Source organism: Bos taurus, chromosome 5 (assembly GCF_002263795.3).
Source record: "Bos taurus isolate L1 Dominette 01449 registration number 42190680 breed Hereford chromosome 5, ARS-UCD2.0, whole genome shotgun sequence".
In the NCBI taxonomy this organism is placed as follows: domain Eukaryota; kingdom Metazoa; phylum Chordata; class Mammalia; order Artiodactyla; family Bovidae; genus Bos; species Bos taurus.
This window is the reverse complement of record NC_037332.1, coordinates 100,552,984-100,570,345: the sequence shown is the minus strand read 5'-3', so window position 1 is coordinate 100,570,345 and position 17,362 is coordinate 100,552,984.

Here is a 17,362-nt window from a genome sequence, read left to right as displayed (position 1 = left end):
TAAGCTGAGGAGAAAAAGCATGTAATCAAGTCAGCTGGAAGAAAAAAAAGTGACAAAATCAATATCCATAAGCACTCTGAGCAAATAAAAAGCTTGATAAACAATACTTATTTAAAAATCTACTGTTAACATCATATTTCATGGTGAGGTAGTTTTCTTAAGCTCAAGAAAAAGGCAAGATGTCTACTCTTACCTCTCTTATTCAGCATTGTATTAGAAATTCTACCTCGTGCAAGAAAATCAAGAAATAAAAGGCATACAGATTAGAGAACAAAAACTAAAACTATTTCTTTTAGCAGATGATGTAACTGTCCAGTTAGAGAACCCAAAAGAATCAACATAAAAAATTATTGGAACTAAGAAGTGAACACCGAACATTTGCAAGGTTCAAGGTTAATAAATAAAAAGTCAATTTCATACATATATACCAGCAACGAACAACTTGAATTTAACATTTAAAAATCCCATTTACAATAGCGTAAAAAATTGAAATATTTAGATATAAATCAAGCAAAATATGTACTGAATCTATATGTGGAAAACTTAAAGCACTGATAAAATGAATGACATCAAAGGAGATTTAGATCAATGGAGAGATATTTCATGTTCACATATTGGAAGATTCATTACTGTAAAGATGTTGATTCCTTCTGACTTTATCTATAGACTGTAATCACAAATAAATCATCACAAATAAATCTCTTCAAACTTTTTCATAGAGCTCGACAAAACTAATTCCAATTATGTAGGAAGACAAAAAGTTCTAGACCAGTCAACACAATGCTGAGGAAGAAGAGCAAAATTGAAGGACTCACAGTACTTGATTTCAAGACTTACTATAAAGCCAAAGTAACCAAGACAACACATATAGATCAACAGAACAAAATGAAACCCCCCCGAACTAGATGCCTTATAATATAGTCAACTCATTTTTGAGAAAGACACAAATACAATTCAATTGAAAAAGGAAAGGGCTCCATTTAAAATAAAAACTTCTGTTCTGTTAAAGACACTTTTAAGTCACAAAGCAGTAAAAGTTTTTTTTGCAAAATATGAATCTCATAAAAGGACTTGCAGTCAGTGTCAGTGTAAATAATTCAATACTCAACAAAAACTGGCCAAACAACTCAATCGAAAAATTGGCAAAAGATTTGAAAAGACACTTCACCCAAGAAGATATGAAAATGGAAAGAGCACATGAAAAGATACATCTGTTGCTAGGGAAATGCAAACTAAAACAACAATGAACTTCCACTAGACACCTGCTAGGATGCTAAAATCAAAAGTCCTGACAATACCCATTGCTGATGAGGATGAGAAGCAACAGGGACTCATTCATTGCTGGTGGAAATGCAAAGACATTCAAATTAAAGACAACTGGCACTTTTTATTTTATTTTTTATTTTTTTTTCCCATTTAAAGTGTACAATTTAATGATAAATATATTCACAGGGTTGTGCAACTGTTACCACAATCTAAATTTAGAACAGTCACCCCAGAGGAAGCCCCATATTTATTAGCAATTTCTTTTTTTTTTTTTTTTAATGCTTTCTCTTTTTATTTTGTTTATTTTTTTTTCTAATTTTATTTTATTTTTAAACTTTACATAATTGTATTAGTTTTGTCAAATATCATAATGAATCCGCCACAGGTATACATGTGTTCCCCATCCCGAACCCTCCTCCCTCCTCCCTCCCCATACCATCCCTCTGGGCCGTCCAGTGCACCAGCCCCAAGCATCCAGCATCGTGCATCGAACCTGGACTGGCAACTCGTTTCCTACCTGATATTTTACATGTTTCAATGCCATTCTCCCAAATCTTCCCACCCTCTCCCTCTCCCACAGAGTCCATAAGACTGTTCTATACATCAGTGTCTCTTTTGCTGTCTCGTATACAGAGTTATTGTTACCATCTTTCTAAATTCCATATATATGCGTTAGTATACTGTATTTATGTTTTTCCTTCTGGCTTACTTCACTCTGTATAATAGGCTCCAGTTTCATCCACCTCATTAGAACTGATTCAAATGTATTCTTTTTAATGGCTGAGTAATACTCCATTGTGTATATGTACCACAGCTTTCTTATCCATTCATCTGCTGATGGACATCTAGGTTGCTTCCATGTCCTGGCTATTATAAACAGTGCTGCGATGAACATTGGGGTACACGTGTCTCTTTCCCTTCTGGTTTCCTCAGTGTGTATGCCTAGCAGTGGGATTGCTGGATCATAAGGCAGTTCTATTTCCAGTTTTTTAAGGAATCTCCACACTGTTCTCCATAGTGGCTGTACTAGGTTGCATTCCCACCAACAGTGTAAGAGGGTTCCCTTTTCTCCACACCCTCTCCAGCATTTATTATTTGTAGACTTTTGGATCGCAGCCATTCTGACTGGTGTGAAATGGTACCTCATAGTGGTTTTGATTTGCATTTCTCTGATAATGAGTGATGTTGAGCATCTTTTCATGTGTTTGTTAGCCATCTGTATGTCTTCTTTGGAGAAATGTCTATTTAGTTCTTTGGCCCATTTTTTGATTGGGTCGTTTATTTTTCTGGAGTTGAGCTGTAGGAGTTGCTTGTATATTTTTGAGATTAGTTGTTTGTCGGTTGCTTCATTTGCTATTATTTTCTCCCATTCTGAAGGCTGTCTTTTCACCTTGCTAATAGTTTCCTTTGATGTGCAGAAGCTTTTAAGGTTAATTAGGTCCCATTTGTTTATTTTTGCTTTTATTTCCAATATTCTGGGAGGTGGGTCATAGAGGATCCTGCTGTGATGTATGTCGGAGAGTGATTTGCCTATGTTCTCCTCTAGGAGTTTTATAGTTTCTGGTCTTACGTTTAGATCTTTAATCCATTTTGAGTTTATTTTTGTGTATGGTGTTAGAAAGTGGTCCAGTTTCATTCTTTTACAAGTGGTTGACCAGATTTCCCAGCACCACTTGTTAAAGAGATTGTCTTTAATCCATTGTATATTCTTGCCTCCTTTGTCAAAGATAAGGTGTCCATATGTGCGTGGATTTATCTCTGGGCTTTCTATTTTATTCCATTGATCAATATTTCTGTCTTTGTGCCAGTACCATACTGTCTTGATAACTGTGGCTTTGTAGTAGAGCCTGAAGTCAGGTAGGTTGATTCCTCCAGTTCCATTCTTCTTTCTCAAGATCGCTCTGGCTATTCGAGGTTTTTTGTATTTCCATACAAATTGTGAAATTATTTGTTCTAGCTCTGTGAAGAATACTGTTGGTAGCGTGATAGGGATTGCGTTGAATCTATAAATTGCTTTGGGTAGTATACTCATTTTCACTATATTGATTCTTCCAATCCATGAACATGGTATATTTCTCCATCTATTAGTGTCCTCTTTGATTTCTTTCACCAGTGTTTTATAGTTTTCTATATATAGGTCTTTAGTTTCTTTAGGTAGATATATTCCTAAGTATTTTATTCTTTCCGTTGCAATGGTGAATGGAATTGTTTCCTTAATTTCTCTTTCTGTTTTCTCATTATTAGTGTATAGGAATGCAAGGGATTTCTGTGTGTTGATTTTATATCCTGCAACTTTACTATAGTCATTGATTATTTCTAGTAATTTTCTGGTGGAATCTTTAGGGTTTTCTATGTAGAGGATCATGTCATCTGCAAATAGTGAGAGTTTTACTTCTTCTTTTCCAATTTGGATTCCTTTTATTTCTTTTTCTGCTCTGATTGCTGTGGCCAAAACTTCCAAAACTATGTTGAATAGTAATGGTGAAAGTGGGCACCCTTGTCTTGTTCCTGACTTTAGAGGAAATGCTTTCAATTTTTCACCATTGAGGATAATGTTTGCTGTGGGTTTGTCATATATAGCTTTTATTATGTTGAGGTATGTTCCTTCTATTCCTGCTTTCTGGAGAGTTTTTATCATAAATGGATGTTGAATTTTGTCAAAGGCTTTCTCTGCATCTATTGAGATAATCATATGGTTTTTATTTTTCAATTTGTTAATGTGGTGTATTACATTGATTGATTTGCGGATATTGAAGAATCCTTGCATCCCTGGGATAAAGCCCACTTGATCATGGTGTATGATCTTTTTAATGTGTTGCTGGATTCTGATTGCTAGAATTTTGTTAAGGATTTTTGCATCTATGTTCATCAGTGATATTGGCCTGTAGTTTTCTTTTTTTGTGGCATCTTTGTCAGGTTTTGGTATTAGGGTGATGGTGGCCTCATAGAATGAGTTTGGAAGTTTACCTTCCTCTGCAATTTTCTGGAAGAGTTTGAGCAGGATAGGTGTGAGCTCTTCTCTAAATTTTTGGTAGAATTCAGCTGTGAAGCCGTCTGGACCAGGGCTTTTGTTTGCTGGAAGATTTTTGATTACAGTTTCAATTTCCATGCTTGTGATGGGTCTGTTAAGATTTTCTATTTCTTCCTGGTCCAATTTTGGAAAGTTGTACTTTTCTAAGAATTTGTCCATTTCTTCCACGTTGTTCATTTTATTGGCATATAATTGTTGATAGTAGTCTCTTATGATCCTTTGTATTTCTGTGTTGTCTGTTGTGATCTCTCCATTTTCGTTTCTAATTTTGTTGATTTGATTTTTCTCCCTTTGTTTCTTGATGAGTCTGGCTAATGGTTTGTCAATTTTATTTATCCTTTCAAAGAACCAGCTTTTGGTTTTGTTGATTTTTGCTATGGTCTCTTTTGTTTCTTTTGCATTTATTTCTGCTCTAATTTTTAAGATTTCTTTCCTTCTACTAACCCTGGGGTTCTTCATTTCTTCCTTTTCTAGTTGCTTTAGGTGTAGAGTTAGGTTATTTATTTGACTTGTTTCTTGTTTCTTGAGGTGTGCCTGTATTGCTATGAACTTTCCCCTTAGGACTGCTTTTACCGTGTCCCACAGGTTTTGGGTTGTTGTGTTTTCATTTTCATTCGTTTCTATGCAAATTTTGATTTCTTTTTTGATTTCTTCTGTGATTTGTTGGTTATTCAGCAGTGTGTTGTTCAGCCTCCATATGTTGGAATTTTTAATAGTTTTTTTCCTGTAATTGAGATCTAATCTTACTGCATTGTGGTCAGAAAAAATGCTTGGAATGATTTCTATTTTTTTGAATTTACCAAGGCTATCTTTATGGCCCAGGATGTGATCTATCCTGGAGAAGGTTCCATGTGCACTTGAGAAAAAGGTGAAATTCATTGTTTTGGGATGAAATGTCCTATAGATATCAATTAGGTCTAACTGGTCTATTGTATCGTTTAAGGTTTGTGTTTCCTTGTTAATTTTCTGTTTAGTTGATCTATCCATAGGTGTAAGTGGGGTATTAAAGTCTCCCACTATTATTGTGTTATTATTAATTTCTCCTTTCATACTTGTTAGCATTTGTCTTACGTACTGTGGTGCTCCCGTGTTGGGTGCATATATATTTATAATTGTTATATCTTCTTCTTGGATTGATCCTTTGATCATTATGTAGTGACCTTCTTTGTCTCTTTTCACAGCCTTTGTTTTAAAGTCTATTTTATCTGATATAAGTATTGCTACTCCTGCTTTCTTTTGGTCCCTATTTGCATGGAAAATCTTTTTCCAGCCCTTCACTTTCAGTCTGTATGTGTCCCCTGTTTTGAGGTGGGTCTCTTGTAGACAACATATGTAGGGGTCTTGTTTTTGTATCCATTCAGCCAGTCTTTGTCTTTTGGTTGGGGCATTCAACCCATTTACGTTTAAGGTAATTACTGATAAGTATGATCCCGTTGCCATTTACTTTATTGTTTTGGGTTCGAGTTTATACACCGTTTTTGTGTTTCCTGTCTAGAGAATATCCTTTAGTATTTGTTGGAGAGCTGGTTTGGTGGTGCAGAATTCTCTCAGCTTTTGCTTGTCTGAAAAGCTTTTGATTTCTCCTTCATACTTGAATGAGATCCTTGCTGGGTACAATAATCTGGGCTGTAGGTTATTTTCTTTCATCATTTTAAGTATGTCTTGCCATTCCCTCCTGGCTTGAAGAGTTTCTATTGAAAGATCAGCTGTTTTCCGTATGGGAATTCCCTTGTGTGTTATTTGTTGTTTTTCCCTTGCTGCTTTTAATATTTGTTCTTTGTGTTTGATCTTTGTTAATTTGATTAATATGTGTCTCGGGGTGTTTCGCCTTGGGTTTATCCTGTTTGGGACTCTCTGGGTTTCTTGTACTTGGGTGATTATTTCCTTCCCCATTTTAGGGAAGTTTTCCACTATTATCTCCTCAAGTATTTTCTCATGGTCTTTCTTTTTGTCTTCTTCTTCTGGAACCCCTATGATTCGAATGTTGTAGCGTTTAATATTGTCCTGGAGGTCTCTGAGATTGTCCTCATTTCTTTTAATTCGTTTTTCTTTTATCCTCTCTGATTCATTTATTTCTACCATTCTATCTTCTAATTCACTAATCCTGTCTTCTGCCTCTGCTATTCTACTATTTGTTGCCTCCAGAGTGTTTTTAATTTCACTTATTGCATTATTCATTATATATTGACTCTTTTTTATTTCTTCTAGGTCCTTGTTAAACCTTTCTTGCATCTTCTCAATCCTTGTCTCCAGGCTATTTATCTGTGATTCCATTTTAGTTTCAAGATTTTGGATCAATTTCACTATCATTATTCGGAATTCTTTATCAGGTAGATTCCCTATCTCTTCCTCTTTTGTTTGGTTTGCTGGGCATTTATCCTGTTCTTTTATCTGCTGAGTATTCCTCTGTCTCTTCATATTGTTTAAATTGCTGAGTTTGGGGTGTCCTTTCTGTATTCTGGCAGTTTGTGGTGTTCTCTTTATTGTGGCGTTTCCTCACTGTGTGCGGGTTTGTACAGGTGGCTTGTCAAGGTTTCCTGGTTAGGGAAGCTTGTGTCGGTGTTCTGGTGGGTGGAGCTGTATTTCTTCTCTCTGGAGTGCAATGAAATGTCCAGTAATGATTTATGAGATGTCTATAGTTTTGGGGTGACTTTGGGCAGCCTGTATCTTGAAGCTCAGGGCTGTGTTCCTTTGTTGCTAGAGAATTTGTTTGGTATGTCTTGCCCTGGAATTTATTGGCCCTTGTGTGGTGCTTGGTTTCAGTGTCGGTATGGATGCATTTGATGAGCTCCCGTCAATTAATGTTCCTTGGAGTCAGGAGTTCCCTGGAGTCAGGGTTTGGACTTAAGTCTCTTGCTTCCAGTTATCGGTCTTATTTTTACAGTAGTTTCAAAACTTCTCCTTCTATACAGCACCATTGATAAAACATCTACATTAAAGATGAAAAGTTTCTCTACAGTGAGGGTCACTCAGAGAGGTTCACAGGGTTACATGGAGAAGAGAAGAGGGAGGAGGGAGTTAGAGGTGACCCAAATGAGATGAGGTGAATCAATAGTGGAGAGAGTGGGCTAGCCAGTAGTCACTTCCTTATGTGCACTCCACAACTGGACCACTCAGAGATGTTCACGGGGTTATACAGAGAAGAGAAGAAGGAGGAAGGTAACAGAGGTGGCCAGAAGGATAAAAGGGGGGAATGAAAAGGAGGGAGACAGATCCAGCCAGTAATCAGTTCCCTAAGTGTTCTCCACCGTCTGGAACACACAGAAATTCACAGAGTTGGGTAGAGTAGAGAGGGGTTAGGGAGGAGACACAGGCGACCTGGTGGAGAAAAAGGAGAGTCCAAAGGGAGAGAGAGCAGTCAAGCCAGTAATCTCACTCCCTAGTGAAAAATGGGTCCTGAAGATTGGGTCCTTAAAGGTACAAAATTGGTAACAAATACATAAAAGCAAAAATTAAAAATCTAGAGTAGAGTTTGGAATTTCAAAAATATGATGTTAAAGAAAAGAAGAAGGAAAAGAGAGAAAAAAAGAACAAACAAAAACAAACAAGGTCGCGAAAATTATAAAGAAAGTACAGGTACAAAATTGATAACTAATACCAGAAAGCAAAAATTAAAAATCTAGAGTAGAGTTTGGAATTTCAAAAATACGATGTTAAAGAAAAGAAGAAGGAAAAGAAAGAGAGAAAAAACGAACAAACAAAAACAAACAAGGTCGCGAAAATTATAAAGAAAGTACAGGTACAAAATTGATAACTAATACCAGAAAGCAAAAATTAAAAATCTAGAGTAGAGTTTGGAATTTCAAAAATACAATGTTAAAAAAAAAAAAAGAAGAAGAAGAAAAATAAAGAGAGAAAACAAACAAACAAATACAAACAATGTCACAAAAATTATAAAGAAAATACAGGTACAAAATTGATATCAAATACCAAAAAGCACAAATTAAAAATCTAGAGTAAAGTTTGGAATTTCAGATATACAATGTTATATAAAAGAAGAAGAGAAAGAAACAGAGAAGGAAAAAAAAAAAAGTTAGAAATTATAAAAAAAAAAAACAAAACAAAACTATAGGTACAAAATTGATAACATATACCAAAAAGTGAAAATTAAAAATCTAGAGTAGAGTTTGGAATTTCAAAAATACAATGTTAAAGAAAAGAAGAAAACAAAAACAAACAAAAAACAAGGTCAAAAAATTATAAAATATATATATATGAAGTTTGCTGAAGAAGAAAAAAATGGGGTCTTTTTTTTTTTTTTTTTGCAAAGTAATAGGTTATAAAAGTGAAATTTAAAGGAACAATAGAGGACTTAAAAAAATTTTTTTTAATTAAAAAAAAAAAAGGAAAGAATGATCGTAAAAATAATAAAAATATATCTAGGACTTTTTTGGTTTTTTTTTGTGGGTGTTGTGGGTTCAGTTCATTTTTGGCTAGTTCCTTGGTCAGATTTATATTTCTCAAGATCTATAGGCCCCTTCCTATGTAGTCCGTAGTAACCACAGGGTTTTGATCTATTGCCTGTAGCTTCCAAGGCGTTTCCCTCTGTTATATCTTCTTCTGTTTGCTAGTCTCTTCAGTATCTGGTTTCCGCCCTGACACAAAGGGCACGGTGGAGGACACTTTTTTTTCTTTTTTTTTTTTTTTAGGCTTACTTGTTCAGTCGCGCTGTGGGGAGGGAGGGAGGGAGCGATGCTGCAAACAAATGACACTGGCGTGGGCTCGCAGTGCCTCAGCCACCCTGGGTCTGCCCCTGCTCACGGCGCGTGTAGCCTCCCTGTCCACACTGCTCGGACTCTAGGTTGTTCCGCCGGGAACAATCTGAGGCTGGCCCTGGGCTGCATGCACCTCCCAGGTCCAAGCCGCTCAGGTTCAGGCACTCGGGTAGTCCTCAGAGGCGCAGACTCAGTTGGGCCTGCGTTTTGTGCTCTTCCCAGGTCTGAGCAGCTCAGGTGATGAGGTGTTTGGCGAGCGCCAATGCTGCGACTTATCGCCTCCCCGCCACTCGGTTATCTGGGTGTTAAAACCGGCGCACCTTCTCAGGCAGATGTTGACCGTCCAGACCCCCAAGAAGTTTTAGTTAGCAAAGAAGCCTGCTTACAGTTTTATAGATAATGTCTCTCTGGGGCTGCGATTGCCCCCTTCCGGCTCTGGCTGCCTGTCACCGGAGGGGGAAGATCTGCAGCCGGCTATCTCTGTTCAGTCCTTTGTTCCGTGCGCGGGCCTGGCGGTCTTAGGTTAGGGCTGGCTTTTCGCGTGGTAAATATCCCACAGTCTGGTTTGCTAGCCCAAATTATTTCGCTCAGATAGCGCTCAGGGTATTCAGGCCAGATTCTTACTCTCAGTGATGCAGCCCACGCCGCGCCTCCCTGCCCAGCCCCGGCTTGCTAATGGCGGATGCAGGCGTCTGCGCTGCTTCTCCGCTGGGGGAGTTACCGTAGGGCTCACAATCTGCGAGTTTTAATTGTTTATTTATTTTTTCTCCCTGTTTTGTTGCCCTCTGTGCTTCCAAAGCTCGGCACAGATTCGGCAGTGAGAAGGTTTCCTGGTGTTTGGAAACTTCTCTCTTTTTAAGATTCCCTTCCCGGGACGGAACTCCGTCCCTCCCTCTTTTGTCTCTTTTTTTTTGTTTTTAATATTTTTTCCTACCTCCTTTCGAAGAGTTGGGTTGCTTTTCTGGGTGCCTGATGTCCTCTGCCGGCATTCAGAAGTTGTTTTGTGGAATTTACTCGACGTTTAAATGCTCTTTTGATGAATTTGTGGGGGAGAAAGTGTTCTCCCCGTCCTACTCCTCCGCCATCTTGGCTCCTCCCCCATTTTTTTTTTTTAAACTAAGCATAATCTATCAAATGATCAAGCAACTAACATTCTAGGTATTTACAAACTGATTTGAAAACTTATATCCACAAAAAAACTGCACATGAATGTTTATGGCAGATTGATTTATAATTGCCCCAAACAGGAAGCAGTCGTGGAGAAGGCAATGGCACCCCACTCCAGTACTCTTGCCTGGAAAATCCCATAGACAGAGGAGCCTGGTAGGCTGCCGTTCATGGGGTCGCTGAGGGTTGGACACGACTGAGCGACTTCACTTTCACGCATTGGAGAAGGAAATGGCAACCCACTCCAGTGTTCTTGCCTGGAGAATCCCAGGGACGGGGGAGCCTGGTGGGCTGCCATCTATGGCGTCGCACAGAGTTGGACACGACTGAAGTGACTCAGCAGCAGCAGCAGGAAGCAGTCAAGATGTCTTTCAATAGGTGAATGAGTGTGCAAACTATGGTACTCAGATGAAGGAAAGAGCGATAAAAAAGAATTAGCTATCCAGCCACAAAAATATATAGGTAAATCTGAAATGCATATTTCATATTAAAAGACATTAGTTTGAAAATGCTCTATTTTACATAATTTCATTGATGTGTTATCTAGATAAAGCAAAACTGTAAAGACGGTAAATATTGTCAAGATTTGCATGAGAAGTAAGGTTGAAAAGTGAAACACAGGGGATATTTCAGGGCAATGAAACTTTATTCTGTATGATATTGTAATGGTGTATTCATTACATTATGCTTTAGTCAAAACCCATGAAACTCACAGAATTTTATGGCAGAAAGAGTGAATTTTAATGTATGCAAATTAAAAAGATCATGAAATCTACTGTGTAAAATCAACGTATTTGCAGGGCAGGAATGGAGATGCAGGGGAAGGTGAGTAGGACAAACTGAGAGAGTAGCATGGACATATATAAATTACCATCCGCAAAATGGATAGCTAGTGGGAAGCAAATTGAATATTCAAATTAGCTTATCTAAAACTCACATTTTAGAGTTTAAAAAAGATCCATTTACCCACTTCCAGCTCTTCTCTGATATTGTAAAGTTTAATCCAATCCAAAACAGAATTCCTTCTTTGTTTATCAGGTTTTGTATGAGTCTCTGTAAATGAAACAGAAGAAATGACTGAATATTGAATCTGTTTATCTGTTGCTGGTTTGCATTCTTATGCTCATCCTCTGAAACCCAGTTCAAGTATCACCTCTTCTATGAGGCCTTTTCTGACTCCCTGTTGGAGTTAATTAATCCTTATTTGTGATATTTCTATTTGTTCATTTATATATTAATATATACAAATGTTTATATTTATATTGTTGTATTCATTAAATTATATTTATTTTGTTTACATGTCTATTTAGTCTCGCGGATTGTGAGCTTCTTGAAGTCAAGGTTGATATTTTCATCTGATTACCCTTAAGGCTAAAGCACAAAGATCTTGATGTGGCTAGAAGTCAGTGCTAAGTTGTATTAAAGTATTTTACTTAATTATTTACCAATTCTTCCTGATCTTGAATAAGCAGTAGACTGGATTCTCTTGTGGAACAGTCAGCTAGACTGTCATTTCAAGGTTTGGAAGTTACCATCTTTCTAAATTCCATATATATGCGTTAGTAAACCACTAGACCCGGAGCAGGCAATGGCACCCCACTCCAGTACTCTTGCATGGAAAATCCCATGGATGGAGGAGCCTGGAAGGCTGCAGTCCATGGGTCGCTGAGGGTAGGACATGACTGAGCGACTTCACTTTCACTTTTCACTTTCATGCATTGGAGAAGGAAATGGCAACCCACTCCAGTGTTCTTGCCTGGAGAATCCCAATGACGGGGGAGCCTGGTGGGCTGCCGTCTATGGGGTTGCACAGAGTCAGACACGACTGAAGTGACTTAGCAGCAGCAGCAAACCACTGGACCATTCAGGTATGACCTAAATCAAATCCCTTATGATTATACAGTGGAAGTGAGAAATAGATTTAGGGACTAGATCTGATAGAGTGCCTGATCAACTATGGACTGAGGTTTGTGACATTGTACAGGAGACAGGGATCAAGACCATCCCCATGGAAAAGAAATGCAAAAAGGCAAAATGGCTGTCTGGGGAGGGCTTACAAATAGCTGTGAAAAGAAGAGAAGCGAAAAGCAAAGGAGAAAAGGAAAGATATAAGCATCTGAGTGTAGAGTTCCAAAGAATAGCAAGAAGAGATAACAAAGCCTTCCTCAGCGATCAATGCAAAGAAATAGAGGAAAACAACAGAATGGGAAAGACTAGAGATCTCTTCAAGAAAATTAGAGATACAAAGAGAACATTTCATGCAAAGATGGGCTCAATAAAGTACAGAAATTGTATGGACCTAACAGAAGCAGAAGATATTAAAAAGAGGGGGCAAGAATACACAGAAGAACTGTACAAAAAAGATCTTCATGACCCAGATAATCACGATGGTGTGGTCACTGACCTAAAGCCAAACATCCTGGAATGTGAAGTCAAGTGGGCCTTAGAAAGCATCACTATAAACAAAGCTAGTGGAGGTGATGGAGTTCCATTTGAGCTATTTCAAATCGTGAAAGATGATGCTGTGAAAGTGCTGATTTCAATATGCCAGGAAATTTGGAAAATTCAGCAGTGGCCACAGGACTGGAAAAGGTCAGTTTTCATTCCAATACCAAAGAAAGGCAATGCCAAAGAATGTTCAAACTACCACACAATTGCACTTATCTCACACGCTAGTAAAGTAATGCTCAAAATTCTCCAAGCCAGGCAATACGTGAACCATGAACTTCCAGTAGTTCAAACTGGTTTTAGAAAAGGCAGAGGAACCAGAGACCAAATTGCCAACATCTGCTGGATCATCGAAAAGCAAGAGAGTTCCAGAAAAACATCTATTTCTGCTGTATTGACTATGCCAAAGCCTTTGACTGTGTGGATCACAATAAACTGTGGAAAATTCTGAAAGAGATGGGAATACCAGACCACCTGACCTGCCTCTTGAAAAATTTGTACTCAGGTCAGGAAGCAACAGTTAGAACTGGACATGGAACAACAGACTAGTTCCAAATAGGAAAAGGAGTACGTCAAGGCTGTGTATTGTCACCCTGCTTATTTAACTTATATGCAGAGTACATCATGAGAAATGCTGGGCTGGAAGAAGCACAAGCTGGAATCAAGATTGCTGGGAGAAATATCAATAACCTCAGATATGCAGATGACACCACCCTTATGGCAGAAAGGGAAGAAGAACTAAAAAGCCTCTTGATGAAGGTGAAAGAGGAGAGTGAAAAAGTTGGCTTAAAACACAACATTCAGAAAACGAAGATCATGGCATCTGGTCCCATCACTTCATGGCAAATAGATGGGGAAACTGGAAACAGTGTCAGACTTTATATTTTTGGGCTCCAAAATCACTGCAGATGGTGACTGCAGCCATGAAATTAAAAGGCGCTTACTCCTTTGATAGAAAGTTATGATCAACCTAGATAGCATATTCAAAAGCAGAGACATGACTTTGCCAACAGGGTTCCGTCTAGTCAAGGCTATGGTTTTTCCAGTGGTCATGTATGGATGTGAGAGTTGGACTGTGAAGAAGGCTGAGCGCCAAAGAATTGATGCTTTAGAACTGTGGTGCTGGAGAAGACTCTTGAGAGTCCCTTGGACTGCCAGGAGATCCAACCAGTCCATTCTGAAGGAGATTAGCCCTGGGATTTCTTTGGAAGGAATGATGCTAAAGCTGAAACTCCAGTACTTTGGCCACCTCATGCGAAGAATTGACTCATTGGAAAAGACTTTGAAGGTGGGAGGGAATGGGGGCAGGAGGAGAAAGGGACGACAGAGGATGAGATGGCTGGATGGCATCACTAACTCGATGGACATGGATCTGGGTGAACTCCAGGAGTTGGTGATGGACAGGGAGGCCTGGTGTGCTGCGATTCATGGGGTCTCAAAGAGTCAGACACGACTGAGTGACTGAACTGAACTGATACTGTATTGGTGTTTTTCTTTCTGGCTTACTTCACTCTGTATAATAGGCTCCAGTTTCATCCACCTCATTAGAACTGATTCAAATGTATTCTTTTTAATGGCTGATTAATACTCCATTGTGTATATGTACCACAGCTTTCCTATCCATTCCTATACTGATGGGCATCTAGGTTGCTTCCATGTCCTGACTATTATAAACAGTGCTGCAATGATTATTGGGGTGCACATGTTTTTTTCAATTCTGGTTTCCTCGGTGTGTATGCCCACCAGTGGGATTGCTGTGTCATAAGGCAGTTCTATTCCAGTTTTTTAAGGAATCTCCACACTATTCTCCATAGTGGCTGTAGTAGTTTGCATTCCCACCAATAGTGTAAGAGGGTTCCCTTTTCTCCACACCCTCTCTAGCGTTTATTGCTTGTGGACTTTTGGATAGCAGCCATTCTGACTGGCGTGAAATGGTACCTCATTGTGGTTTTGATTTGCATTTCTCTGATAATGAGTGATGTTGAGCATCTTTTCATGTGTTTGTAGCCATCTGTATGTCTTCTTTGGAGAAATGTCTATTTAGTTCGTTGGCCCATTTTTTGATTGGGTCATTTATTTTTCTAGAATTGAGCTGCAGGAGTTGCTTGTATATTTTTGAAATTAGTTGTTTGTCAGTTGCTTCATTTGCTATTATTTTCTCCCATTCTGAAGGTTGTCTTTTCACCTTGCTTAGAGTTTCCTTTGTTGTGCAGAAGCTTTGACGTTTAATTAGGTCCCATTTGTTTATTTTTGCTTATATTTCCAATATTCAGGGAAGTGGGTCATAGAGGATCCTGCTGTGATTTATGTCGGAGGGTGTTTTGCTTATGTTCTCCTCTAGGAGTTCTATAGTTTCTGGTCTTACGTTTAGATCTTTAATCCATTTTGAGTTTATTTTTGTGTATGGTGTTAGAAAGTGTCCTAGTTTCATTCTTTTACAGGTGGTTGATCAGTTTTCTCAGCACCACTTATTAAAGAGATTGTCTTTAATCCATTGTATATTCTTGCCTTCTTTGTCACAGATAAGGTGTCCATAGGTGCGTGGATTTATCTCTGGGCTTTCTATTTTGTTCCATTGATCTATATTTCTGTCTTTGTGCCAGTACCATACTGTCTTGGTGGTACTGTGGCTTTGTCGTAGAGCCTGAAGTCAGGCAGGTTGATTCCTCCAGTTCCATTCTTCTTTCTCAAGATTGCTTTGGCTATTTGAGGTTTTTTTGTATTTCCATACAAATTGTGAAATTATTTGTTCTAGCTCTGTGAAAAATACCATTGGTAGCTTGATAGGGATTGTTTTGAATCTATAGATTGCTTTGGGTAGTATACTCATTTTCACTATATTAGTTCTTCTGATCCATGAACATGGTATATTTCTCCATCTATTAGTGTCCTCTTTGACTTCTTTCACCAGTGTTTTATAGTTTTCTATATATAGGTCTTTAGTTTCTTTAGGTAGATATATTCCTAAGTATTTTATTCTTTTCATTGCAATGGTGAATGGAATTGTTTCCTTAATTTCTCTTTCTATTTTCTCATTATTAGTGTATAGGGATGCAAGGGATTTCTGTGTGTTGATTTTTATATCCTGCAACTTTACTATATTCATTGATTAGCTCTAGTAATTTTCTGGTGGAGTCTTTAGGGTTTTCTACATAGAGGATCATGTCATTTGCAAACAGTGAGTGTTTTACTTCTTCTTTTCCAATTTGGATTCCTTTTATTTCTTTTTCTGCTCTGATTGCTGTGGCCCAAACTTCCAAAACTATGTTGAATAGTAGTGGTGAAAGTGGGCACCCTTGTCTTGTTCCTGACTTTAGGGGAAATGCTTTCAAGTTTTCACCATTGAGGATAATGTTAGCTGTGGGTTTGTCATATACAGCTTTTATTATGTTGAGGTATGTTCCTTCTATTCCTGCTTTCTGGAGAGGTTTTATCATAAATGGATGTTGAATTTTGTCAAAGGCTTTCTCTGCATCTATTGAGATAATGATATGGCTTTTATTTTTCAATTTGTTAATGTGGTGTATTACATTGATTGATTTGCAGATATTGAAGAATACTTGCATCCCTGGGATAAAGCCCACTTCGTCATGGTGTATGATTTTTTTAATGTGTTGTTGGATTCTGATTGCTAGAATTTTGTTAAGGATTTTTGTATCTATGTTCATCAGTGATATTGGCCTGTAGTTTTCTTTTTTGGGGGGGCATCTTTGTCAGGTTTTGGTATTAGGGTGATGGTGGCCTCATAGAATGAGTTTGCAAGTTTACTTTCCTCTGCAATTTTCTGGAAGAGTTTGAGCAGGATAGGTGTTAGCTCTTCTCTAAATTTTTGGTAGAATTCAGCTGTGAAGCCGTCTGGACCTGGGCTTTTATTTGCTGGAAGATTTCTGATTACAGCTTCAATTTCCGTGCTTGTGATGGCTCTGTTAAGATTTTCTATTTCTTCCTGGTTCAGTTTTAGAAAATTGTACTTTTCTAAGAGTTTGTCCATTTCTTCCACGTTGTCCATTTTATTGGCATATAATTGTTGATAGTAGTCTCTTATGATCCTTTGTATTTCTGTGTTGTCTGTTGTGATCTTTCCATTTTCATCTCTAATTTTATTGATTTGATTTTTCTCCCTTTGTTTCTTGATGAGTCTGGCTAATGGTTTTTCAATTTTATTTATCCTTTCAAAGAACCAGCTTTTGGCTTTATTGATTTTTGCTATGGTCTCTTTTCTTTCTTTTGCATTTATTTCTGCCCTAATTTTTAAGATTTCTTTCCTTCTACTAACCCTGGGGTTTTTCATTTCTTCCTTTTCTAATTGCTTTAGGTGTAGAGTTAGGTTATTTATTTGACTTTTTTTCTTGTTTCTTGAGGTATGCCTGTATTGCTATGAACTTTCCCCTTAGCACTGTTTTTACAGTGTCCCACAGGTTTTGGGTTGTTGTGTTTTCATTTTCATTCATTTCTATGCATATTTTGATTTCTTTTTTGATTTCTTCTGTGATTTGTTGGTTATTCAGCAGCGTGTTGTTCAGCCCCCATATGTTGGAATTTTTAATAGTTTTTCTCCTATAATTGAGATCTAATCTTACTGCATTGTGGTCAGAATAGATGCTTGGAATGATTTCTATTTTTTTGAATTTACCAAGGCTAGATTTATGGCCCAGGATGTGATCTATCTTGGAGAAGGTTCCGTGTGTGCTTGAGAAAAAGGTGAAATTCACTGTTTTGGAGTGAAATGTCCTAT